Here is a 27703-nt window from a genome sequence, read left to right as displayed (position 1 = left end):
ACATCGACTCCTTAACTCTCACCGGTAGTAACCGGACCTCAAATCAATCTTTGAAAACACTGTGGCCCCTTTAACCGATCGAATAAATCATCAATCCTCGGCAATGGGTACTTGTTCTTTATAGTCACCTTATTGTCGACATTAATCAATGCAAAGTCTCATTGAACCATCCTTCTTCTTCTGAATAATACAGAGCACCCAGGGAGAGAAACTCGGTCTCACAAATCCCTTGTCCATTAACTCCTGCAATCGAGCCTTCAATTCTTTTAATTCAATGAGCCATTCTATATGGAGCAATCGAGATCGGTGCGATGCCGGCAACAAATCAATGGAAAAATCTATCTCTCTGTTCGAGGCAACCCGGGCAATTCCTCCGAAATACATCCGAAACTCACAGACTATCGATGCGATTCAAATTTCGATTGAGGCAACTCAATATTCATTACATAAGCGGATAAGCTTCACACCCTTTTCTCATGTATTTACATGCGGACATGTGCGAAATCACCATAGGCAATTTATTTGATTCATCTGTTTCAACCCACGTAATTTCTCCATTTTCACATTTCAACTCTAGTGTCTTTTGTTTACAATCTACCTTAGCATCATACAATGTTAACGGTCCATTCCCAAGATAACGTCAAACTCACCAAATGGTAACAACATCAAGTTGGCGGAAAAGCGGTGACCTTGAATCATTAATGGGCAATTCTTGCAAACCTTGTCAACTAGCACATATTGGCCTAAGGGTTCGACACTTTAATCGTAAACTCGATAAATTCAACAGCAACTTTTTATTGGATACTAAATTCATGCAAATATAGGAATGAGTGGACCGAGATCAATCAATGTAATAACAATAGTATCATAGAGAGAAATGTACCGATAATGACATCGGAGATGATGCATCTTCTCGGCACGTATAGCATAAGCTCTAGCAGTGCTCTAGCTTCGATCTTGCCGTTAAATCTTTCATCACAGTTTACTACTAGTCCCACCTCCAAGATTTCTCGGTGGTCTACCTCTACTAGCGGTGGTATTACATCTAGCACTCAAAATCTTTCTTCTTTAACTTTCTCCGGACAATCTCTAATAAAATGCTCGCGAGAACCGCTTTGAAACAAGCTCGCTCGGTCCTCCAACACTCACCATAATGTTGCTCGCCACATTGCGACACTCGAGCTTTCTAGGTCGCACATTACCCACACTTGCCAAAAGTAGCTTGAGCTTTAGACCCGAATATGCTCTACCACGATCTCTGTGTGAATCCCCAATTGAAACTGTCATTCGAGGGTTTGTCTCTTTGGACCTCTTTGGTTGAGATTGAAATGGCTTGCTTATCTGTCTTTTTCGACATCTCGGGCCTCAATAGCGCCTTTTCTTCTTTCTTTGTTCAATTCTTGACTTTAAGAGCTCGATCAACCAATACTACAAATTCTTTCAACTCCAAAATTCCTACAAGCACTTTAATGTCCTCATTCAGCCCATCTTCAAATCTTCTACACATAATGGCCTCGGTGGACACACATTCCTGGGCATACTTGCTGGAGTCTTACAAATTCGGGTTCATACTACGCTATAGACATTTTCCCTGCTTCAATTCAAGGAACTCCTTCCGTTTTTGATCAATAAATCGTTGACTTATGTATTTCTTTCTAAATTCTTCTGGAAGAAATCCCAAGTAACTTTTTCTTTTGGCACCATGCAACCAAAGTCTTCCACCGGTGGTGTCGAATCTCTCAAAAGTGATCTGACACTTTAAGCATTCCTCGGGTGTACATGAGAGCTCATCAAATACACGGTAGAATTTTCAAGCCGAATTCCGCTTTCTCGGGATCATCATCGACCTTTGCTCTAAACTCTTGGCCCCTTGTTTTGAATCTTGTCAACCGGAGGCTTGTTCATTCTTACCAAATCTATACCTTGAGCAGCTAAAGGAATCGTCTGAGGTATAGGAGGGGGTGGAGGAGGTTGAGCATTTGGATTTGCTCGAATAAATTCAGTATACCAATTGTTCATCATTTGGAGAAAGGCATCCGAGCCTCATCTCCTTGTCTCAATGTCTCAGGTCTACTTTCCACAGTAGCGGTCCCTTGTGCGGGATCCGCGCATTACTAAACATCATCACCGCAGTTCCTTCAGGATCCATTACTATATTAAAACAAAACACGCTTTAGAATAATCGAGTCACCACACTATCACAATATTTTTATGGCATGTATAGCTAGACTTTTACACACACTTTATTAGTCCGAGAACCGACTAAACCATAGCTCTGATACCACTAAATGTAACACCCCTTACCCGTTACCGTCGCCGGAACAGGATACAAGGTATTACCAGAACATAACACATACCATTAAACATAATCGAGATATAAATATGTCATCCAATTTGATAGTGCATCGTATAATATATGTCTTGAACAATATTAGCCAACTTTAATGGCTTGTACAAAGTAGTGGTCGAGTAATTTGTAACTAATATTTTAAACCTAGACAAATATGACACATAACAAAATGATTAAGCCTACTATACATGCCATAATTCAAAACGTTTAGTTCAAATACCCTAAAGTATGATAGTGCGGGTAGATCTTCACGATCCTTAACTCCTGAGCAAGCCGAAGGACACTATAAGACAAAAGAGAGAAACAAAGTAAGCTTATAGCTTAGTAAGTAAGTATGTAAATACTAATTAAAGAATCTAACATGTTTACACAACAATTCAAGTATATCTACTTTAACTTCACTATTCATTCCACTTTGATTAAGCTGTCTCTGCTACGTCATATTCACTAAATAAATCATAACTCGAGTTACAAAACTCGAAATTCAAATCCGTAAAATTTCCCTAAATCTAGACTCATAAAGATTTTTGCTAATTTTTTTTCTAGAATTTTTGGTTCAGCCGATTAGTACAGTTTATTAGTTAAAGTTTCCCCTATTACACAGCTCGACTGATCTGACCTCTATTCACTACGAATTGAATTTCTCTTAGTACACAATTCAAACAACCCTGAAGTCTATTTTATTTAAAACTAGTCTCAGTAAGGAATTTAGTCATGTAAACTATATTTCTTAATTTGCTTTGTATAATTTTTAATGATTTTTTCAAAGTTGGAACAGGGGATCACGTATTCATCCTGAGCAAGTCACATACAATTGTAAATATCTCAAAATATAGAATTCCTTTGCTTGCTCTGTTTCTTTTATATGAAAGTAGACTCATTAAACTTTAATTTCACATCTCATTCAACCTCTAATTATATTCCTCCTATTTTTGGTGATTTTTCAAAATCACGTCACTGCTACCATCTAAAAACAGTTTTAATGCTAATTTCACTCTTTCACACATTCTTTATGCTAACCTCATTTTATCTTATATATGTATATACCACAAATCATTTTCACCACATTTCATTCACCATAAGTGTAGGTCCAAACCACAATATCACCACAAAACCATCCCGTTGAACAATTCGGATCAATCCTCGATATTTAATGGTTTCACTGACACCCACCATCATACTTCGTTTAGTTCGGCTCTCTTGTACACATGGTGAACACTTAGTACCACTCATGCGACCTAACCGATTTGTCTCGTAGCTCTCTTGTCTATATGGTGTCCTTCACTTGGAATCACGCATGCGACCTAGCTACATTTATCTTTCACGTAGCTCTCTTGTCTACATGGTGTCCTTCACTTGGAATCACGCATGCGACCTAGCTACATTTATCTTTCACGTAGCTCTCTTGCCTACATGGGATACATCTCGTATCACACATGTGACCTAGCTACTACAGGGTGTCTCATAGCTTTCTTGTACACATGATGTGCACTCAAGCATCATACATGTGACCTAGCTACGCCCTCTATTTCATTCGATCTCTCCAGAATGTTCAACCGGATCTCTCTCTATATTTATTTCCATTCTTCCAATAGTCGATTTATATTTTAACATCAGCTAGTATATTTATATAATAGGCTGAAATATAAGAATGTACATGAAATTATTGTAATATTTACATACAAACTTACCTTGGTGCAAATGTGGAAATTTTGCAATTTAGTCCAAAACTTTTTCCTTTCCCTGCTCGAGATCAATTCGCGTCTTTCTTGATCTATAATAACACATTTAGCTCATTTAATACTCATACTATTTATTTCAATCCAAAAATCACATCATGGAAAAATTACATTTTGCCCCTAACTTTACAAAATTACAATTTTGCCCCTAGGCTCGGAATTTAATTTCAGCCCTTATTCTTATATTTTATGATATGCTGAACATTTTCTCTTCTACAACAACATCAAATTCTCACTCTATCATATAGTTATGAACAATAGGTATTTTTACCGATTATGCTGCTTTTACTCGTTTTCACTTAAAACCGAGTAGCACAAGTTATTTAACATAATTTAAAACCTCGTATTCTATCATAAAACATCAAAATACACAAATTTCACCTATGGGTATTTTTCCAAATATGAACCCTAGGTTAAATTATTACTAGCATAAGCTTAATCGAGTTTCCGGATTCCAAAAGCGTAAAGAACATTAAAAGCGGGCTTAGAATCACTTACTATGGAGCTTGAAAATTGAAGAAACCCTAGCTATGGAGAGAGGAGAATTCGGCAGCAACTAAGGAGGATGATGATCAATTTTGTGTTATTTTTCCCATTTTATTTCATTTAATATCCAAATGACCAAAATGCCCTCCTTACTAAACTTTCAAAAATTCCTTCCACGTCCTAATTTTGTCCATGAACTTAAAATTGGTCAAATTGCTATTTAAGACCTCCTAATTAATATTCCAAAACAATTTCATACTAAAAACTTCCAGGATGCAAATTTTGCAACTTATTCGATTTAGTCCCTACTTTCAATTTAAGCACTTTAGGCATAGAATTTCATCACGAAATTTTCACACAATCATGCAATCATATCATAAACCCCAAAATAATTATAAAACAATTATTTCTATCTCGAATTTGTGGTCACGAAACCACTATTCCGATTAGGCCCTAATTCGGGTTGTCCCATGTTCTTAATTATGTGTTCTTAATTCTTGTTTTGATATTCCAGGATATTGATTCAAGTTAAGCTCTTATTCAGAGGAGGAATAGACCCTGTCCAAGAGTAAATTTGTCATAATTAAGCGGAGTTGGTTGCGCGCCTAGAGATAGGGTGACAAGATTTTGCCGAATTAGGGTGAAACCTAATAAGGGGATCCATAGATCAAGTTAATGCAACCCTAGGGAGTTAATTAGAAAGAGATTTCAATTATTCAACCTAGGGCTAGACGTTGTTAGTCTCGAGAGGGATAATAATATAACTTAGGGATTTCTATGGATCAAGTCAAATGAATAAATCGTCCGGTTCAGAGTCAAATAACAAATGAAGTCTAGGTGGATTTTTCCTTAGGTATTGTCTTAATTCAATCGTTTTTCCAAAAGTAATTCCCCAATTCTATTTTCTGTGAATTCTTAGTTTAGTTAATTAGTTAGTTAAAACAAACCCCATTATTCTTAGGCTAGATAATAAAAAGACAGTCATTACTAGTAGTTTTAGTTCCTTTGGGTTCGGCAATCCGGTCTTGCTAAAGCTATACTACTGTTCGTAAGGTACACTTGCCTTCATCGTGATAATAGTTAGTTTCAAGAATGATTCATTATAAATATTTAAAACCTGTCACGGATATCACATATCATCTACCTTTGTACATTGAGTTCAATGTACATCGTAAGTGTGAGGGGGTCTTTTATATCAGAAAAATCCCTGAATTTTGTTTTATTCTCATGTGATATTCTCATATCATTATTAGAATGAATTCCAATTAGTCTATAATGTTTATTGATATATCTTGAATTAAAACATAGGCATTTATGCATTGATTGTTTAAACTTTAAGACATTAGGGAATCAAGCATGATAAGTTGATTTTTGATGAATTAAAAACTTTTAAGTTGTTTCCCCAAGTTTAGGTATTACCTTGAGTTGGAATTCACAAGTTTAAACATCAAAAAGCCATAATTTTTGTGAGATCTTGAGCCTTTCGAGCATCTACTATTTCTTTCATGCTCACTTTCATTATGAGTGCATCAGTATTGAATTGTTATTCTAGAACTTGCTTAATTATGCATCTCAAGACCGAACTATTTGATTTGATATGTCAAAATGATAAAGGCACTTAGGTTTAACCTACTCACTTCATAAAAGCCTACCTTCACAATTAACCCTTAGTGAACCCCCTTGAGCCTAACAACTCATTCATTAATTTTTTTCTCAATATTAACCCATAACTCATTATTGTTGAAATCCTCTAAATTAATTTGATCCCTATTTTTGTCGAGATTTGAGTCGGAATAGTTGCTTAGCTATGTTTTATTCTATTTTGTAATTTGACTTGTTCATAAAAAAAAATACATGTATACATATTAGTAGTAGTGATCTTTTGAGCTAAAGAAGTTAAATTCCATATTCTGAGAAAAAGCTCTGTTGTGCATAATTGATGACTAGTTATTTTTCTAGTTAGGCAATTTTTCAATTCAATCTTGATTCTAACCCTTTCTTTCAGCTTGTGACCACACCCTCTAACCAAAGCCACGTTACAACCCTCTAAAGACCTTTTGATTTATTTTTCATCTCAATTTATAGTGGTGGAGATTTGATTTTCATGCAAGCCTATGGTAATGACTTTTCATTATTAGTTGAGTGCTTCATTTATTGTACTTAAACACCTCGAGTGATTTGAGTGAATCTTTAGTGAGGATGTGAAACTCTGTGATATTTTGAATCAAAGGTAATTACTTAAATGAGGGGAGACACCTATGTTTTCATAATAAAATGCTCAACTTGGAATGTTTGAAACTTTGATGTTCTTTCAGTTTAATTTTCAATGTATGATTACCTATGGATTATTTTGAGATATTATCGATAGAAATTATAAGTTGAGAAGAATTTATTTTGATTATGAGTTGAGATTTTGCTTGAGGACAAGCAAATGCTTAAATGTGGGGGTATTTGATAAACCATAATTTATACATATTTCTATCCCATGCTTAACACATTTTATAGATGATTTTTCCTTAAAATTGGTGAATTAGATGCTCCTAATGCCTTAATTTCATGTTTTATACTTAGGTGAACATAGGAGAGTGAAAGGAACGCGAAACGGGCCAAAAACAGAGAAAATGGGCCAACGTATGAAATCAACACAGCCTGGGCTTCCTCACATGGGCAGACCACACGGCCATGTCCCTTTGGCAAGGTCAAAGCACGATTTACACGGGTAGATCACATGCCCGTGCCAATTTAACAGCCTTGACCACGGCCTTAAGCAATCGTACACTGGCGTGTCACACGGGCGTGTCCCTGCCGAGCCCAAGTTTAGTCCAATTAGGAAAAGGCCAATTTTGAGGGCTCTTAGGCATTCCAAAGCCTATTTAAACACCCGATGAGGCACTTAGATGGGGGAAGCACAGGAGGTAGCAAGGAATTGCTCAAGGAAAGCCAATCGATCCATCTCAAAAGTCGGATTCACCATCAACACTAAAGATCTCCCTTCAAATTCCCTCTGGAGTTTTGGGTTTTCTCATGTTTTGTTATTTTTATTCTTTTGAGATGTGTTCTTTCATTAGTATGATGTGTTCTTTCATTAGTATGAACTAAAACCCCTAAATACCTAAGGGGAATGAAACCTAAGATAGATCTTGTTATTATTATCTGAATTGTATGATAAATATTTGACTTGTTCTTAATTATGTGTTCTTAATTCTTGTTTTGATATTCCAAGATATTGATTGAAGTTAAGCTCTTATTCAGAGGAGGAATAGACCCTGTCTAAGAGTAAATTTGTCATAATTAAGTGGAGTTGATTGCGCGCCTAGAGATAGGGTGACAAGATTTTACTGGATTAGGGTGAAACCTAATAAAGGGATCCATAGATAGAGTTAATGCAACCCTAGGGCGTTAACTAGAAAGAGATTTCAATTATTCAATCTAGGGTGAGACGTTGTTAGTCTCGAGAGAGATAATAATATAACTTAGGGATCTCTATGGAACAAGTTGAATGAATAAATCTTCTGATTCAGAGTCAAATAACAAGTGAAGTGTAGGTGGATTTTTCCTTAGGTATTGTCTTAATCAATCGAGTTTTCCAAAAAGTATTTTCCCCAAATTTCTTTTCTGTGATTTCTTAGTTTAATTAATTAGTTAGATAAACAAAACCCTTTTATTTTTTAGGCTAGATAATAAAAAGAAAGTTAATACTAGTACTTTTAGTTCCTTTGGGTTCGATAATCCGGTCTTGCTAAAACTATACTACTGTTTAATAGGTACACTTGCCTTTATCGTGATAATAGTTAGTTTCAAGAACGATTTATTATAAATATTTAAAACATGTCACGAATATCACGTATCACTATACACATAACCAAAACATACATCATTTACAAGCCAAATCAATTGGCTAAATACATTACCAACATATAGGCCATATTAACTACAACACCTATTCATGCCATATAACCAAATACACAAGTTCAAAAGTACCAAAACAATGGTTGGATAGTGTGATGAGATCTCCGACAAACTCCCAATCCGGGCAAGCTTTTAATTCACTATAAAACACAAAAAAGTAAACAGAGTAAGCTATTAAGCTTCGTAAGCTCATATGGCTAATAAGTATAACTTACCATTCATTCACAATTTAAGTAATATAAACACAATATATTACAATTCAACTTAATCACAAGGCTAACATATATTCATCCACATAGTAAATCTTGAAACTCACTAATTTCATGGATTCAATGCTTATATAGTTTACGTACATACTTGCACTGATATATATCAATCTCTTACTCTTTCATATCATCAATATACCCGTTGAACCATTTAGAATAATATCAGATACTCGGGAATCTCTCACCCTAAGTGCTAATACATGGTCGAAACCATCTCAATCTCATATCTCATATGCAAATGCTCATCTCGAGCTATCATCGGGTCTACTCACACAAGCTGACAGTCAAGACGTAGCTACACAATGCTATTCATATAAGCTGGCGAGTAACCACAATACCTGCCGGATAACTCAGCCACTGGTAGAACGTATGGACCAGCACCCAAACCACAATAACCCCTAATAACATGTCATTTGTATCCTATCTATTCCTAAGGTTCAACTGGGATTTCACAAGTAGCCAAATCTTTGTCGAATATTTCCGTGAAGTCTTATTTATCAATAATGCAATAATAAAGCATTTAAAACACAATTACATTAATGCTTATTAACATACGAACTTACCTCGAATTTGTACGGAGAGAATCGAGCTATCAATCCACTATTTTATTTTTCCCTTTATCTAAATCCGAACGTTGCTTTTCTTGATCTATATATAATCAAATTTAACTTATTTAAATATCATTCTATTCGATTTAACCCAAAAATCATATTATGGAAAATTACGCTTTTGCCCTTGAATTTTGAATTCTTTACAATTTAGTCCCTAGCTTATAAAATGAAAAATTCATGAAATTCCATTTCAACCCATACTAGCCAAATTCTATATAGACTTATAGCAGCCCAAATTTTTCATTGTTTCACACAATTACCCTAAAATTTTTACATTTCTCAATTTAATCCCTAATTGACAATTTCATCAAAAATCATTTAACAAATGTTGTTTTTCTAACAACAACCATTCATTTTCTATCATCAAACATCAAAACATATACATATTCATCAATGGTAAAACCCTATACTTTTAACAATTTTTCAAATTAGTCCCTGGGCTAGCTAGATTAAGATATAACGACTTTAAAAAAACATAGAAATCATTAAAAACGAGACAAAATTATACTCACATGCACTAGATGAACTTGGCCAAATGTCTAGCCCTAACTATGGCTTTATTCTTCATCAATTTTCAGTGGAAATAAAAGTTAAAGAAGATGATACATTTTTTTATGATATTTTACTTTAACTTATTTATTAATTTACTTTATTAACCTTTCAATATTTAAAAATTTACTCAATATGCCAAGCCAACATCCTCCACTATCTCATTAATGGTCTATTTACTACACAAGGACCTCCACTTTAAGGTTCCACATCTATTAAACACTTTTAGCTAATAGAACTCGACTTTTACACTTTACGCGATTTAGTCCTTTCTATCAAATTAAGCATGCAGTCGATAAAATTTCTTAACGAAATTTTTATATGACACTACTAACATGTTGTAAACAATAAAATAATAATAAAATAATTATTTCAAACTCGGATTTATGGTCCCGAAAACACTGTTCTAATTTCACTAAAAATGAGCTGTTACATGGCATGTACTAGGTTTGTGTGTCATCATTGTTGTTTTGATATGTAAAATGTTAAAATATGATCTCAAGAGAAAATAGTCAAATTATATGATATATGTAAATAAGGTATGATGTTTAAGTGCAAGCTCATAGTAAGTATGTTTGGAATGTTGTGATAGAGATGCTTATGTTTGGCATATTGGTTGAATGTTAGATGGTGTGCTTTAAAACGCTTTGAATGATAGTTCTTTTTGTTGTTATATACTAGTGGTATCAATGAAGATACATTGGATAGGCACTTAGGATGGTTGATTTAGCATGCTTTGAGCTTGTTTAATGTCATTTTGAATAGGTCTTTTGGCTGGTAAATGGATTACTTAGGGTCTAAGTAAGCTTGAAATGACAAACTTGTCATTTAAGGTTCATTTAGGTCCACACGACCTAAGACACGGGCTTGTGACTCAGCTGTGTGAGACATACGGCCTGGAGACATGGTTGTGTGTCATCTAATAATTTATTTAGGCTTCAAGTCAGTGAGTTACACGGCCTAGCACACGGGCGTGTGGCGCGGCTGTGTAACCTTACTCAGAGAGTTTCACGGGTGAGGACAGAGGCTGGGGCACGGCCGTGTGTCCCTAGTTTGATTGTGACATGGCCTGAGACAGAGGTGTGTGTCTCAGCCGTGTGAGGCATACGACCGTGTGACCCCTATTTTTCAAATTTTGCATATTTTTACTAAACTTTCCAAACTATTTCAAATTGGTTCCAAATTGATTCTAAGTCATTTTTAGAGCCTCTAGGGCTCGATTTAAGGACGTTGTGCATGAATATGAATGGTTTGTGGTGTGATTATATTATTGATTGATAAAATGTTTAAATGTTTTTTATTGTTTTGTAATACTCTGTAACCCTAATCTGGAAATGGAGACAAGTTAAGGGTGTTACATACTCAATGGGTGTGCTTTATCCATGTAAAATTTCTTTAATATCTTTTTCGTATTAGTTGATTGATGAACATGAATTTCATCTTTTAAATGCTCAATTTGTACACCAAGACAAAACTATGTTTTTCGAAGATCTTTCATCTCAAATTCTTTCTTTAAACAAGTTATTGTATTTTGAAGCTCTTCAGGAGTTCCAATAATATTTAGATCATCAACATAAACAACAAGTATCACAAAATCTGATCCAAACCTTTCTATAAAGACACATGGACAAATTCAATCATTTTTATAACCTTCTTTTCACAAGTATTCACTGTGACAGCCCTAAACTGACCCTAGTTGGGAAGTGGTTTCGGGACCATAAAACCGAGTCACAAAAATAATTGACCGTCATATTTGATGCTTATTATGTGCATACATGCATGTGTGAAAATTTCATGTTTGAATTTAGTCAATTGCATGTGAATTTAGTTAATAGGACTTATGTGTGACACTTTTGAAATGTGATAGGTTAATCTCTAAGGATCTATTAGTGCATGTTATGAAAATAATGGGTTTGCATGTCAAATTTCCACCTATGACAAGTAGTGGCCGGCCATGATGGGTTATATACATGCAATATGTATTAAGTATTAGTTAGTAGCTTATATTATATAACATAAATGAATAAAAAAAGAAAGGAAAAAGTAATTGAAATAAGGAAATGAGGGGTGATGAAAAGAAAGCTTGAGTTTCTTTCTTCTTGGCCGAATGTAAAGAGGAAGATGGGAGAAGGGCATTCGGTCATCCTAGTCCTAATTAAGGTAAGAAGTTTTGGCTAATTTTTGAAATATTGGTTAAATCCTAGTAAATTTCTAAGTTCCTAATTGGAACCATGTTAAATTTTTGATACTTGGTGAATGAATATGGGTTTCGGTCATGGTAGATAACAAGGAATGTGATTGTTTTTCATTGAGTAAATGATTGAGGAATGGTTAGAAGAATTTGAATGCTAAACTAGTTGATTTGTTTATAATGTCCGATTATGACCATTTATAGAGATGTGAATAAATTGTTGGTGTGAATTTGAAAAATCACTAAAAATAGTATGAATGGAATTAAATAGTGAATAAATTATGTAATCGAACCTTGATGAATCTACTTCCATATGGAAGAAACGAAACGGTCATATGAGTTGTAATTTAAGAGATATTTAAGTTTTCGTGGGATAGGGCCAGAACGATTTCTGGATCCCCTAATCTGACTTTGGAAATTCATTATAAATTAACCAGATATAATTAGTAGTCATTCCATATATGTATAGATTCCTTTTTGAGCCTAGTTTCATTAGAAATAAATGGCATAAGTATTGAAGCCCTGTACAAGGAGTTATCTAAGTTGCAATGTAGGAAGGTCAGTGTAGTCAAACCCTGTAACAGGGGAGATTTTAACTAATAAACTGTACTAATTGGCCCGACCAAAAAATTCTAGAAAAAAATTTTTAGATGGATATATGAGTCTAGTTTCAGGAAAAAATTACGAAACTGATTTTCGAGTTTTGGAACTCAAGATATGATTTTTAAGGTGACAGTGATGCAGTTAGCCAGCTGTCTGGAAATTTTAAAATGGATGTGAACATACATGAATTATGTCTCATAGCACCTCGTGGTCGATTCCGACAACGGTCACGGGCAAGGGTGCTACATAAAATGTGTATTAAGGTAAGTTTCATGGTGATTATGCTTGTGATGTTGGGTTAATATTCGCATTGAGTAATGTGGGGTAAGGTGATTAATCGGCTATGAAATTAGCTAAATTGAATAGGTATGTTTAATGATATGCTTAGTATAATGTATGATCTTATAACTCGGTTTGGTATTGAGATAAAGGTTAGATGTATGATTGGATTTTGGTATGTGTTAAATTGGTTAATCAAAGATTAAATGATATGTGATTGCCAAATGTGATTGTTAAGTGAATAATATTAATTAAGTACTTAAGCAATCTATTGTTTTACTTAAGCTTAAGAGCAAAGAGGATCAAAGTCGGATAGGGGAAAAGAGAAAGTAAACGAATAGCCGTGGACATCTAATCGTCGACCACTTCCGAGGTAAGTTTTAAGTGATTAAACGTTGAGTAAATTCAATCATAATAGGGCATAATGAGTTGATTTAATAAGATATGATGTGGCCATGATATGTCTTAAACTCAAATGGTAAGTTCATAAGTGTTTGGACTTGGAAATTTAAGAGCAAATTGTAATAATTTGCTTTGGACAGCAGCAGTAACGTGATTTTAGAAAATCATTATAATTTGTACAAAAATGGTTATAAGATAAGATTTATATGCTTAGACTCCCTAATGAGTCTAGTTTCAAATGAAATCAAATAGAACACATTATGAATTCTGTACAATGAAAAATTTGATTCGTAGTGAAGAGTGGTCAGATTAGTCAAACAGTGAAACAGGGGAAACTTTAAGAAAAATCTGGTATTGATTGGCCAAACCTAAAATTCTGGAAATTTTATGGATGAAAGATACACGAGTCTATATTTAGGGAAAATTAACGGCAAGTGATTTGGAGTTTTGTAGCTCCAGTTATAAATAATTTAGTGACTATTGCTCAGGAAAACAGCTCGTAGTGAATATGTGATTTTGTTGTAAACATGGATAAAACTTGTTTTAGTCGCTCATAAGCTATTGATTAAACCCATACGTGAATTCTAAATCGTGATATTGTAAAACGATATATGAGTGTTAGACGGATCCTTGATATTAAAATTTGTGAAATTGTAAGTTTATGAGTATTCGAATATGAAATGATAGTATGGCGTGAAATTGAATTATTCATTGGAAAATGATTGATGTAGATTCAGCCAAGACAAAGTGTATACATGATAGTATATGTGGTATGTGAAGTATATTTGGATAATTGTGATGTGAATACATAAAAATTTATATTTTGATTTAGGATTTTATGTGATGAATGTGAATGAGTATATATGAGATAAGGCCGAATGGCCAATGTGATGAATGTGAACATACATATATGTGATAAGGCCGAATGGCCAATGTGATGAATGTGAACATGCATATATGTGATAAGGCCGAATGGCCAATGTGATGAATGTGAGCATGCATATGTGTGATAAGGCCTAATGGCTGATGTGATGAATGTGAAAGTGTATATATGTGATAAGACCTAATGGCCAATGTGATGAATGTGAAAGTGTATATATGTGATAAGGCCGAATTGCCCATGTGATGAATGTGGAAGCGTATATATGTGATAAGGCCTAATGGCCGATGTGATGAATGTGAAAGTGTATATAAGTGATAAGGCCGAATGGCCAATGTGATGAATTTGAAAGTGTATATATGTGGTAGGGCCGAGTGGCCGACGTGATGGATGTGAAAGTGTATAAATGTGATAAGTTCCGAAGGGAATTTGTGTCAGTACTATATCCGGGTTAAAACCCTGCAGGCTTTATGCGAGAATATTATCACTGATTAATGTCCGTAGGCTTCGTGCTCGTACTATATCCGAGCTCTAAAGACCCGATTACTACGTGTGGAGATTTTGTCCGGGTAAGCCCCGAACTAAAGGTTTTGCTGAACATTCGAGTAAAGCGTAAGATTATACGACTTCACAGTAACAATTGGTATTAAATACGTTCAATGAGTTAAGTTGGTCAGGTATGTATTTTGAGATTATATTTAAGTTTGATTTGGACTAAATCACAAGGTCGTTATGTGATGCATATGTGAGTAAAGGAATAAGACTGTTCTATGATTATTGTGCATTTGGTCAATGTGGAAAGTTAGGTGAAAATATGTAATGTACCTATGACTATAAGAGATCACTATCAAGTGAGAATTTATCTGCCTATTATATATGATAAGATGTGCATATTCGATAAAGGGATGGTATGCCCGAAGGAAGAGTGAAATAAAAATACGAACAATTGATCGTAATATTTCTCGGAGGCTTCCTTCAGTTGATCGAACAATTCATCGATACGCGGTAACGGATATTTGTTCTTTATTGTCACTTTATTAAACTGACGATAGTCGATGCACAGCCTCATGGTTCCGTCCTTCTTTTTCACAAACAACACTGACGCACCCCAAGGTGAAAAACTCGGACGAGCAAAACCTCTATCCACCAATTCTTGCAACCGAGCTTTCAACTCCTTTAATTCGTTGGTGCCATATGATGCGGAGCTATCGAAGTTGGAGTGGTACCGGTACCAATTCGATGCCAACTCTATTTCCGTCAGGTGGTAAACCCAAGCAATTCTTGTGGAAAACATCCGGTATTCACAAACCAGCGCAGATTCGGGTTTCTTTTCGACTCCTTGTCATCGAGCACATACGCAAGGTATGCTTCGCCCCTTTCTTACATATTTCGGGCCAACATTGCGATATTACAATGGCAACCCTTTAAGTCCGTAGACTCAACTCGAATTATCTCGTTATTCGCGCACCTCGGATCAATAGTCTTGCTTTTTGCAATTTACAACCGCATCGTGCATGGTCAACCAATCCAAACCAAGAATAACGTCGAATTCGTCGAACGGCAAAAACATCAAGTCCGCGGAAAACAAGAACCTCGGAATACTAGGGACTTTTCTTACACACTTTGTTGACAAGCACGTAATGACCCAAGGGTTTGACACCGAATTACGAACTCGATGAGACTCAATAGGCAAAGTCTTCTTGGATGTTAAGGTTTCGCATATATAAGAGTGAGTAGAACCAGGTCAATCAAAGCAATCACATTAGTATCAAAGAGAGTGAAAGTACGGTACTAACATCCGGTGAGGCAAGATCCTCACGCGGCGTATGGCATAAGTCCTAGCAGAGCACGAGCCTCGGATCGATGGTGGCATCTCTAGATCCTCTCGACCGCCACTAGCATTGCCGTGTTTCTAAACGGCCTACCTCGAATTGTGGTAGCGCCGGGTTCCCACTTTGATTTACGTTTTGTTCAGATAAGCTCGGGCAATCTTTAATGAAATGATCGACTGATCTGCACTTGTAACAGGAGCGGTCACGGAATCTACAACTTCCAGAATGCCATTTGCCACAATATTGGCACTCCATTCTGTCTCGACGATCATTGCCAACACTGGCAATCGAAGTGACTCGCGTGCCCATAGGGGGGGTCGATCGCGGTCTCGTCTAGAAAAGCCCGAAGTGTCTCTAGACCGGCCTAAGCCATCTCTAAATTTCTTTGATGACTGTGGGAAGGGCTTCCACGAAGACCTCTTACGAAACTCCCTTGCTCCCACTTCACTTTTCTTTTCTCCATCTTGAGCTCCTCGGCTTTGCACGCCGCTCGACAAGAGCCACAAACTCTGGATTCCCAAAATGCCAACATACAGCTTTATATCATCATTCATCCATCTTGAGCGTTTACATCACGACTTCGAAGAAATGCATTCGCACGCGACCGGCTAAGCCTCACAAATTTTCGTTCGTAGTCGGTAACCGACATGGAACCTTGTTTAAGTTCAAGAAATTCCTTCCATTTTTGATCCATAAATCTCTGGCTGATATACTTCTTTCGGAACTCGGTTAGAAAGAACTCCCAAGTTACTTGCTCTCTAGGCACAACAGAAGTCAGAGTACTCCACCAGTAGGCGGAATCGCGTAGCAAGGAGATAGTACACTTTAAGCATTCATCGGGTGTACAAGATAGCTCATCGAGCACCGAATAGTGTTGTCCAACCAAAATTCAGCTTGCTCGGCATCGTCGCCATCCGTAACTTTAAATTCAGTAGCCCCATGATTTCAATTCATCGACCGGGCTTACTTGGCCTTACTTGGTCGGTTACTGGAGGTATTATAGGTGCGGGGTTGCATTAGTCGGGAATGGAGGTTGTGGAACAGTAGTGTTAGTTCGAATGTATTGGTTGAACCAATCATTCATCACGCTATAAAAGGCTTGCTTAGCCTCATCATTCGGATTGCTAGCAATAGGTTGAGAGTCCGCCGCGCTGTCCCTTGTGCGGGAGCAGCGCCACACTCTCCACATCATCACTATTGCTCGGTTGGGATCGGATCCATTACAAATAATTAAACACAAATTCAAAATATCGTAATCACCACACTATCAATTTATCACTATATGGCATGTATAGCTAGACCCAAACGTATCACGGTAGTCCTAGAATCGACTAAACCGTGCTCGATACCAATAAAATTGTAACACCCGAACCCGAGCCCGTTGCGGTGTCGGACACGAGGGGTTAACAAGCCAAACCCACTTATAGCACCGACCAATTTGACATTTCCAGGCAAGCTGGAAAACTGCGACACTGTCTCCTTAAAAGGCATATCTCGAGTTACAAAACTCAGAAACTGATTCCGTAAATTTTCCCTGAATTTATACTCATATATACATCCCTGGATTTATTTCTAGAATTTTTGGTCAGGCCAATTGGTACAGTTTATTAGTTAAAGTCACCCATGTTACAGGGGTCGACTATGCTGACCTTCGCGCGTTACAACTGGAATATATCCCTGTACAAGGCTTCAATGCTGATGCCGTTTGTTTCTAATGAAACTAGACTCAAAAAGGAATCTGTAAATATAAGGCATGACTTCTAATTCCTTCTGGATAATTTGTGGTAAATTTTCAAAGTCAAGACAGGAGATCCAGAAACCGTTCTGGCCCTGTCTCACGAGAACTTTAATATCTCTTAGTAAACTGATCATATGATCGTTTTGTTACTTTCATATGAAAATAGATCCATCAAGGTTCGTTTACATAATTTATTCACTATTTAATACCATTCCTACTATTTTTAGTGATTTTTTACATTCACATCACTGCAGCTGGCAGCATCTGTTTTTAAGGTAGGCCTTACCTAAATTGTAGTCTCTATGGACCAACTATAGTCTTGTCATACATAGGTCCACTTATGATCATATTTAGCCATTCCAATGGCTGATCATGTGACTAACACCCCCATTCCAATCCATAATCACATCATGAAACCATATATAATTACAAACCACAAATTCGAATGGTCTAATGCCATACTCCACCTTTACGAGCCATTTTCGCATGGCCGTACACATATACATCACAAAGATACTTGAAAACAACCAAGGGTAGTCCTATACATGCCATATCCAAAATTCAACTAAAGGAGTACCAAAAGGGCTTTGATAGTGTGGTTGACTTCAAATTCGATGATCCCGAATCCGATCGCTAACGAGCAAAATCTATAAAACAGAGAGCCAAAGCAACGGGTAAGCATTTTTATGCTTAGTAAGTCTCAAGTAATGAAATCGGCTTTGACTAAAGCATTACATTCACATAGCCAAATGAATCACTTTATTAATACACATTCACATAATCGTACCTACTTCACACTTCATCAATATATACATTCACAAGATATCAACCCATTTCAAGAGCTGAAAATTCGTTAGTCGATTGAACGAATATTATTTCAAACGTATCGACTTTTCCATTGCACATGTAAACATACCTTATCCTTTGGGCTTTTCGAGCGTACTATTTGGATTTATTACAGCAACCAACGCTCACCTTCAACCCAAGCTTCTTCGGAATACAACCGGATATAACCACACGCACGAATGCCCTCGGGTCTTAGCCCGGATATAACGACTTGCACAAATGCCTTCGGGTATTAGCCCGGATATAACAACTTGCACAAATGCCTTCGGGTATTAGCCTGGATATAACAACTTGCACAAATGCCTTCGGGTATTAGCCCGGATATAGTCACTAGCACAATTGCCTTCGGGTCTTAACCCGGATATAATTACTAGCATAAATGTCTTCGGGACTTAGCCCGGGTATCATTCAATTGCTCATGCACACATAAATCAATAATCATTACACATCCATATTTCATTTTCGTTACTAAGGCTCGAACACAAACATATCACTAGCATAATTGCCTTCGGGACTTAGCCCGGGTACCATTCAAATACTCATACACACATATATCAATAATCATTACACATCCATATTTCATTTTCAGTTACTAAGGCTCAAACACAAACATATCAAGAGCATAATTGCCTTGGGACTTAGCCCGGTACCATTCAAATACTCATACACACATATGTCAATAATCATTACACATCCATATTTCATTTCACATAATTCAAGTAGGGTCATTACTCAAGACTTACCTCGGATGTTGTCGAACAGACTTCAACGGCTATTCGATCACTTTTTCCTTTCCTTTATCCAATTGTGGCCCTCTAAGCTCTTGAGCTAATTCAAACAATTTCAACTTATTAAAGTCTCACTTGCTAGCCTTGGCGAATACACATATCATTGACCCAACATCACATAACTAAGCACTTCATCAATTTTCTTTAATTTCGCACACATTCGGCCTTAGCTCACATCAAGGTAGCCGATTACCTAATTCAAGAATAGGCATCATTATGCTTGCCTCTAACCGAATGCATGCACAACAATTCCCCTATTGTGGCGAATATGCATGTCCATGTTAGCCAATTTTATACTTCAAAACCGAAACATCATCACATATAAACATATATCAAAACACAAATTTTACCTATCATGCAACAAGCAAAAATCGCACTTATGAGCATACCATGGCGAATACATCACACACCATCCCCTTTCAATTTTCGGTCATGGTTAAACATAGAACTCCATGTCTTACTCAAGAATGCTAAGAGAAAATTCAAGAGTAGTCAATCCATCATTACATGCATCATCAACAAGCTTCATATTTAGCATGCAATGACTTTAACACAATATCAACCTTGGCCAAATACCATTTCCATGGCATAACAAGGATTTGAACCATGGCTAACATGAACATCAAGTTAGCAACTAAAACATGCATGAATCTCATGACACAACCTCATACATACCTTAATCTTGATGCAAGTATAGCCAAATCTCCTTCTAGATCTCTTCTAAACCAAAATGGAGCAAAATCCTCCCTTTTCCCTTAGTATTTTCAGCCAAAGAATTGAGAATGGATGAACAAATTTTTCTCCTTTCTTTTCCTCTACTCACGGCAACAAGGGGCATCCATCCATTTTTTTGTCAACCTTTTCTTTAATGCTAACACATTATTTAATTGCTCCCAACATGCCTCACTAACCCAACATGTTGGAAACATGTTTTCCTTTGCCCATCACATCCATCTTGGCCGCCACTATAGAATAATTTGGGCAATTTTGACATGCAAGTCCACCTTTGTGTCAACATGCACAAATAAGCCATTACAAATTAGCCTATCATTTTTTTACCATGTTTCACCTTGATCCCTATTTAATAATTTCTCATACATTTGGTAAAATTAGAGAATGAAACTTCCACATATTCATGCACACACATAGTAAGCATAAAATATAACAATTAATTATTTTTATGCCTCGGTTTTGTGGTCCCGAAACCACATTCCGACTAGGGTCATTTTAGGGCTGTCACAAGTACTTATCTAAAGGAACGACCAAAAAAAGAAAAAAAAAATTACTGTTCTGATATGAGCTTCAAGTCTGGTAATGCCCCTTTATCTATTCCGGCGACGGATACGGGATTGGGGTGTTACATTCACAAAGACGATTGTGTCACATACATCCAGATTGTTTTAATCCATATAAACTTTTCTTTAATCTGATCGAGCAATTTCCCCAGAAACTCTATATCCTTTTGGGATTTTAAATCCTTCAGGGATTTTCATATAAATTTCACTATCAAGTGTACCATATAAATAGGCTGTAACAACATCCATTAGATGGATGTCAATTTTTTCGCGTACTACCAGCCTAACAAGATATATAAATGTGATTGCATCCACTACAGGAGAACATGACTCTTCATAATCAATGTCGAGCCATTGTAAAAATTCTTGTGCTACAAGTTGTGCTTTATATCTTACGACTTCATTTTTTTTCACTTCATTTTTACACAAATACCCATTTATATCCTACTGGCTTTACACCTTTAGGTGTTTGGACTATAGGTCCAAAAACTTCACGTTTAGAAAGTCAATTCAATTCTGCTTGAATTGCATATTTCCATTTTGACCAATCATTTCTATTTTTACATTCCTCAATAGATTTAGGCTCAGGATCCTTATTTTCTTCTATTATTTCAATAGCGATATTATAAGCAAAATTTTTGTCGATAACTATTTTTTTATTCCATATTTTTCTAGTATTGACATAACTTATCAAGATCTCTTTATAATTTTCACATTCACTTTTAGGTACCTAAATCTCTTCGTGAGGTTTGTAATTAGTTATGTCATGGGTCTCTTCAGGAACCCTCACTTCCACTATATGACCATTTTAAATGCTTGCTCCTTTTCTTTTACAAGGATTTTTATCTTTAGAACCGATCGGTCTTCCACGCTTTAGGCATGGATTACTTTCTTTTGCACTAACAGTTTGCCCTATTAGGACATCAATTCATATTAGAGCATTTTCAGTTGGTATGTGAGATTTAATGAATCTGATAGTTGATTTGTAAAATAAATTATCTATTGAACTTCTGGTTCACATTGGTTTGTATAAGGATCTTAGACATTGTTAATTCTTTTCAAGTACTTTATTAATCCAACTTTTTATTCTCTCCCCCTAATGTCGGGAAAACTAACAACTTATGTCATAACTAAATCTCAAATTAATAGCTTAAAAATATTATAAGGAGACTCATATAAATATACATTCTCAATCTCTTATGATGACCCATCTTTGTGCGTTGTAGTGAAGCAGGTGGAACATATACCGCACATCCAAAAATTGTAAGATGGGAAATATATTATTATTGACCAAAAATCAATTATAATGGGTAATGTTTATAATTTATTGGCTTGATGCATGCAACATGTAAATCAATACAATCTCATGCTGAAATAGAAAGTTTTGTTCCCATAAGTAATGGTTTAGCTATTAGTTAGAGGCATTTGATAAATGATTCAGCTATATCGTTTTATGTGTGAACATGAGCTACAGGATGTTCAACTTTTATCTGGATTGGCATACAATAATTATTGAAAGCTTGGGACATAAACTCACCAACATAAGCAAAATGAATTGTTTTAATTACATCATCTAAAATTAATCATTTAAACAAGCAATCTCGCAAATGACAGGTTGCGACTTGATAACGTGTGTGATTATTTTGTAGATGCATCTACCAAAATTATATAATGTCAAAATCATCCACATAGTGGATGAATGGGCCCATATTCATTTTAGAAATCCAAAACATTAAATCTCAACTTTAGCCAGTGAGTTTGTAATAATCAATTATCATTGAGAACAAGCAACACATGAGAATTCTTTAAATTAAAGAATCTTTTGGTTTTTTAATAAATGTGTATATGAATTCTCAATTAATTTTCATATCATATATAATCCAGCATGGTCTAACTGGTCACGCCGAATAGTAAATGTATTTGTATCAGTAAACTTCTAGTTTACTTAATCATGTTTTTCAATTGTACTAGTGACAATTAACAATTTTATCATCATTCTTTTTATTTTGTACTCACATATAAGCAATATTGTGACATTTACTTTTGGAAATGTCTACATCAATGTAAAGTCCATAATGTTATTAACTCAATAAAAGAAATATAATTTACAAACAATCATTTGCAATACTCACTTCAGGGAATATGCCAAAATCTTCAAATATTTTGACCGCAATTTTTTTTTCATTATTATTCTTTTTCTAGTGGTTAGAAGTACCGCTATTATAATCACCTTGATAACGGTTATTAGTATGTCTCCAACCACATCCTCAATTTCAACAACAATTATGATCTCTATATTTTCTTTTTTCATAATTGTTATGTACTATTACATTCACTTCAGGGAATGAAGCAAAACTAGTGGGAAGAATTTCATAGTTTTTCATTAATAACTTATTATTTTGCTTAGCCACTAGAAGATATAAGATCGTTTGAAAAAACTTTTAAAGTTATTTTCACAATATTGCTACTGTAGGAGCACATTAGATATTTCAATCATATAGTGTAATGTACTCTTTCGGGAATATATATAATACAAATATATGAGTATCTCATGTTATTTCTATATTTGGTTTTAATGTAAAACATATGAAGGTTTTATTCAACATATATCTTTTGATCTGAAAATAATATTATATTTTACAAAATTTTGCATCACAAGGAGGTAAAATATTAGCTCTTAAAAACTCTTTTTTACAGTTTGATGCAATATTAGCTCTTCAGAACATATAATCATTTTATTATATAACCTTAATGAATGCTTAATTTATTTTAAATAATATACAATTTTGCAATTCTTTTGAACATGAATGATAAAAAATTTCGATCTTCTAAAATTTTATTTATTCATATAAAATGAATAGGTATAAATAAAACATATATTAAACATAACAAATAATAAATTCATGTGGTTAGATAATATTTATATTTTCTTTATCATAACACAACAAAATACAAAATATTATAATGTCAAATTAAAATATTAAAATAACTTTACAAAATATTATAATATCATAACATAAACATTTTCTAACCTCCACCTCTTATGACATAATTTCATTTCAAATTTTACAATGATATGAAATTATTACAAACAGGGTGAATATCCCAAAGTGGATATGAAATTATCATAGATAGGGTAAATATCCCAAAGTTCATAACAAGTAAGTATTTTTACTCACATTCCCTAATAATTATATATTTTAATCAAAATCAAAATTAAACCAATCAATTTTATTAAAAAAAATTATCTCCACATAAAAATCCTAATAATTAAATGCGTGAAGGGTTTTATAAATTGATAGAGATATGGATAGTGTAACACCCCTAACCCGTATCCGTCATCGGAGTAGGGTTACGAGATATTACCGATCAATATACATCAAATAGCATACATGACTCATACATTTATGCATTTATACTCAAATACCATTCAACATAGTCATTTATCCCTTATTAAGGCCTACGAGGCCTTAAATATGCTTTAGAAGTGGTTCGAGACTAAATCGATAACATACAATAATTTTTGGAAACTTAGAAATTTTTCAAACATAGAGGGGTCACACGCCCATGTGAACAAGTAGTGTGCCTCACACGGCTCAAACATGCTCGTGTCTCAGATCGTGTGAAAACAGGGCATACATACTGACTTGGGTCACACGGCCAACCACATGCCCGTGTGTCTAGCCTGTATGCCCTTCGAAGTGGCCACACACGCCCATGTGCCAGGCCGTGTTCTAGGCCATGCCAAAACTGTAAGGTTTACTAACTTATGCAACACGGCTAAGTCACACGCCCGTGTGCTAGGCCGTGTGTCAATTTGGGGGGTATACTAACTTGTACCACACGGCCAGTCACATGCCTGTGTGTGAGACCGTGTAGAGCATACTAACTTCATTTTAATGTCAACACCAGGGGAAACACGACCGTGTAACATGACTGTGTGTCGCACACAGCTGAGACACATGCCCGTGTCTCTACCTGTGTGGATAAAAATAAGCCATTTGCAAGGCCAATTTGCCACCCATTTTGCACATACCTATAAAAACTCAAATGGTACCATTTCATCACACAAATAGGCTGCCAAAATCATCCAACAAATGCACAATTAATACCATTATACTCTTATCTATTCCAAGTCTCAATTCACTACTATTTACTTAGCCAAATACATGTTAAAACAAAATCAAACATTATAGTTCATTTATCATAATTCACATAACCAACTTTCATACCAAAACATACCAAAACAAGTCATTATTCTTGACTATATATATATATATATATATATATATATACCAAAACATACAACCTTACAAGCCATTTAATATAGCCAAACACACATCAATATTGACAACATTTACAAGCCAACTCTTGTGGCTATATTGACAACCAAAATACCACATCTAGCTTATACATGCCATATACCATATTTACTTAACTCAAAAGTACTAAATAGATGTCCGATAGTGGGATGATGTTCCTGACGACTCCCGGATCTGAGCTAGCCTTAATTCACTATAAAACAAAGAAAAATAATGCAAAATAAGCTTCATAGCTTAGTAAGTTCGTATTAACGTAATAAGCAACTTCACCATTCATTCACAATTCAATCAATATAAATGCAAGATAATACAAATACATTAAATCTTAAACCATTCCATCATTCATTCAATAGCTTACCAAGAATTCATCCATTTCATGGATTCAATGTTTATAAACTTTATGTATGTACCTGTACCAACTCGTACCAATCTCATTCTAGTCCACATCTTTCAATTTCCCACTGAACCATCCAGAATAGATGTCAGATATTTAAGGATCTCAATCGATAAGTACCTATACCATGGTCCATGGCCAAATCAAGGTAACTTATCTTAGAGTACCTATACCATGGCCCGTAGCCAAACAAGGTATAACTCGCACCCGAAGTGCCGATATCATGGCCCAAAGCGAACTTAATACCCTAATGACATGTCATTAATAACCTAGACTATTCCTAAGGCTCAACCGAGAATTTCCAATACCAAATCATAGCTGAATCATTGTTGAATCATGGTCGAATAGGTTCATAGTCTAGAATTTATAATTTATGCAATATCAAAACATTTAAATACAATTATAATAGAGCTCGTTACATACAAACTTACCTCGTGTTCAGAAATGACGGATCGAATCGACTAATCGACAACCTTGCTTTTCCCCTATCTAAATCCGAATTCTTTCTTTCTTGATCTATATGAATTCAAAATTAACTTATTTATTCATCTACTCATTCAATTTAGTCCAAAATTACTCATTCGGGCATTTTTACACATTAGCCCATAAACTTTAACATTTAATCAATTTAGTCCCTATTTCACAAATACACAAAATTCACATAATTTCGTTACACCCAAGCTTGGCCGAATTGCATATAAGTCCCTAGTAGCCCAAAAATTTCATTTATTTCACATTTTAACTACTCAATTTGCATATTTCACAATTAAATCCCTATTATGCATTTTCATAAAAAAATCACTTAATAAAACATGTAAAACTATCATCAAGCTTTCATAATCCATCATCAAACATCAAAGAACTCATAGATTCAACAATGGAAACTGTCAAAATCTTTAATAATTTTGAAATTAAAGGTACGGGCTAGCTAGATTGAGCTGCAACGATTACAAAAACATAGAAATCATTAAAAACCGAGCTCAAAACACTTACCAATTAAGCCTTGCAAGTGCCAAACCCTAATATGCATAAAAATGGTGTTTTTATCCTTTGAATTTTCGGTAATGGCAAGAACAATGAACAAATCATGTTTTGTTATAATTTTATTAACCTTATTTATCAATTTACTCATTTACCCTCGATGAATAAACATAAAAATTTATAATGCAGGTCCTTTAATGTCCATTAACACTACCAATGGTCTAATATCATCATAAGTACTTTTAATTTATTAAATCATAACAATTAATCACTTTAAACAAATAGTATGCAACTTTTGCATTTTACGCGATTAAGTCCTTTTTCTCAAATTGAGCAATTAAACGAAAAAATTAGCTCACAAAATTTTCACACATACATACTATCATGCTGTAAACACATAAAATAATATTAAAATAATTTTTTGACATCAAATTTGTGGTTTTAAAACCACTATTCTGATTTAGCTAAAACCGAGTTGTTATAGATAGTGAATTATATAAATAGAACTTTTTAATAGAAATCAAATCAAATTTCAAAAGAAGTTGATTAAATGGACTTGTGTTACCATTAATGAGAAGTAGTGATTATAAACATCCTTTGTAATGAAGAGAAAGAGATCATATCTAAGTAAATACCAAAAAACAAACTTTGAGAGTGGAGCTTATTTCTCGATTTCATATAGATAATGATATCAAATCTTTCACCATCCTTAAGAACAAAAAAGTAAAATAAGTTAACCAAAACAATGATAACGTATAGTGAAAGAAAAATGAAAAATAATAATTAGATATGAAACATTAAATAAAAGAAACTTCCTATAAAAATTTTGCATCTTGTCGTCAAAGATATTGGAAACCATAGAGGATAAATTTGATCGTCGATAAAGGAACTATTGCTTTGAGCAAGATCATGCTGATAGCGTGTTATAAAATAAAAAGAGATAGAGAGACTAAAGAATAAAGAAAATATGGGAAGCAATAGAGAATGTATTTTATTGATCAATGGGATGATTACAATGCTTCATCAGAGTCTCTATTTATAGGCATAAGAAGTATAAAAGAAGTAGAGATCTAATTTTAATAACTATTAGAATTTAAAGTACATCATGTAACATCTCGAAATAGGGCCTAAACGGAACAGTGGTTGCGAAATCACAAATTTGAGGTAGAAAATTTTATTTTATTATTATTTTGAAGTTCTTGATATGGTTGCATGATTGTGTGAAAATTTCGTGATGAAATT

This window comes from Gossypium arboreum, chromosome 5, assembly GCF_025698485.1.
Source record: "Gossypium arboreum isolate Shixiya-1 chromosome 5, ASM2569848v2, whole genome shotgun sequence".
Classification (NCBI taxonomy): domain Eukaryota; kingdom Viridiplantae; phylum Streptophyta; class Magnoliopsida; order Malvales; family Malvaceae; genus Gossypium; species Gossypium arboreum.
This window is presented reverse-complemented; position numbering follows the sequence as displayed.